The sequence below is a fragment of the Fukomys damarensis genome, unplaced genomic scaffold (assembly GCF_012274545.1).
Source record: "Fukomys damarensis isolate Sample0158 unplaced genomic scaffold, DMR_v1.0_HiC HiC_scaffold_20, whole genome shotgun sequence".
NCBI classification, from domain to species: Eukaryota; Metazoa; Chordata; class Mammalia; order Rodentia; family Bathyergidae; genus Fukomys; species Fukomys damarensis.
This window is the reverse complement of record NW_022900932.1, coordinates 4,540,915-4,543,290: the sequence shown is the minus strand read 5'-3', so window position 1 is coordinate 4,543,290 and position 2,376 is coordinate 4,540,915.

Genomic DNA, 2,376 nt, shown 5'->3' with positions numbered 1-2,376 from the left:
CAGCCCGGTCCCCCCCACCCCGCCGCCCCAACTAGTCACTGGGGCCCCTCTCAGAGCAGCCCCTCCTATAGCAGGCTGGGTGCCCCCCCCAGAGCGTCCCCACTCGGGGCCTGGCCTCCTGCCTGCTCCCTCCAGACCCGAGCGGGCTGATGCCACCTGAGCCACAGCAGTGGGACTACTTTTCTTTCTTTGGTACCCGGAATCTAACTCAGGGCCTCTGAGCTGCATCACCCGCCCTGCTGCCCTTTCATTACAGCACGGTTCCCCACTGGAGCCTGGGCCCTGGGATGATCCATTTCCTCTCGGTGCTCACGGCCTGCAGGAGGCTTTTTTCTTGTTCATTTTCTGCTTAAAAAAAAAAAAAATCAGACTGCTCTATTACATTCCCGGGAGCATTAATCCTCCTGTTTTGCTCAATTACTCCCATGACCAACTGTATTCTTGAGTAGCTTATATATGTTTTTATTGTGAACATAATGATTCTTCTTGGGTTTTCTGATCCCTCTTGCTGTCTCCATGAGTCCAGATTATAACAATATATCTACGGTGCGGTGTTACATCTGCATCTGCTTAGTACCCTACAGGTCTAACTCATTTAAAAAATACTCCTGCCTCAGCCTCCTGAATGCTGGGATTACTGGGGTGTACTACCCACCATGCCCAGCTTGTGACCTGTTTTTACTTTAATTTCTTTGCTTGGGAAAACTGTTCCATCACTTAAAAACAATTTATTGGACGTTTGTTATATGTACAACATGTGATAAAAAATAAACAGTGGGGCCAGAGATTTAGCTCAGTGGTTCCGTTGCCTCCCTTGCAAATGCAAGGTCCTGAGTTCGATCCCCAGGACCAAAATACAAAACAAAACAAAACAAAACAGAAAAAAATACACAGTGATGCCCAAGTTTGAGCCTAGCCTGGGCTCCATAATGAGTTCAAGGCCAGACTGAAATATATAGTGAGACCCTCTCTCAAACAAACAAACACAATGACACAGTGAATATTTAAATTTAAAAACTTATTATGGTAAGATATACATTGCCATGAATCCCCTGAAAAATACTTTCCCTTGGGGCCGGGGATTTAGCTCAGTGGTGCCGCTGCCTGCCTCACAAGCTCAAGGACCCGAGTTCGATCCCCGGTACCAAAAAATAAAAAAAATAAAAGCATAAAAATACTTTCCCCGGCCCCTCCCTTTGAATACACTGGGCCCATCCTTCTGCCGCTCCCGAAGCACCTCTGGAGGTCTTCTTTCGTGTCTTTATGAGGCACGCCCAATACTGCGGTGAATGCTGCCGCCAAACTTCATCCAACGGAAAGACAGCCTCATAAAGAACGTTACAGCGTGTCCTCATCCACCGTGTTCCCTGGGTGTGGCACCGTGCAACTTCTGATCCTTTCCCCAACACAAAATGACCCTGAGAAGGAAATGTTTGGAATCAATTCAGGACATCAAAGCAGCCACGACAGTGCAATTAAGACACTCATGAAAGAGGACCTCCAGAGTACACACACGGTGTCAGTGGTGGGAAATCAGGTTCAGAAAGTGAAAACCAGGTACAGAAAAATGAGAGAAAACCCAGTGAAGAAAAAAACGTTTGTACAGGAGAAAAGGTTTGAGCCGGGCACGGTGGCTCATGTCTACGGTCTTAGCACTTGAGAGGCTGAGGCAGGAGGATTGCCAGCCTCCGCTACATAGTGAGTTCAAAGCCAGCCGGGAATACGTGGTGAGACCCTGTCCCGACCCCCTCCCTCCACAGAAAGTCATTTGAAGCCCCCCTGGGGGTAAATTGACAGGGCTGGGAGGCTTTGGAGCCAACAGAGCCGCACAAGCCCTGGGCTGGGGAAACCGAGCTGGAGGGGCGCAGATGGAACCCAAGGAAGGAGACTGGCCGGACTGGCACGTCCAGATCTTGAACGCGTACTCAGTGTCATCAGGAGCGGCCAGGGGGGTGGCTGAAGGGCCAAGGCAGGGACCAGAACGCCGCAAGGAAGGGGTCTGAGGACCTCTTCGGAGGTACTAGGAACAGAGTGAACACAGGCCAGGGCCCGGGCCTTAGCGCGCTGACCCTGCAGGCTCGGCCCCTCCCTGCCTTGGCGCTGGCGCAGGCCGCAGCCCTCTTCCTCGCAAGGCCGTTGTAAGGGTTGCACTTAAAACGCGCAACGAAAAAAAGCGGGGGCGGCCGCCTGCCTCGCAAGCACAAGGAACCGAGTTCGATCCCTGCTACAAAAAAACCGCGCAACGCGCCTCGCGAAGTTCCCGGCGCACAGCGAAGGCGATTAAAGGGCCGGGGTCGTTTTTATTAACCGAGGCCCCTGGCCCAGCGCCGCCTTATTGGGGGGCTAGACTTCTCGGGGCGAGGACGCGCGCGGGAA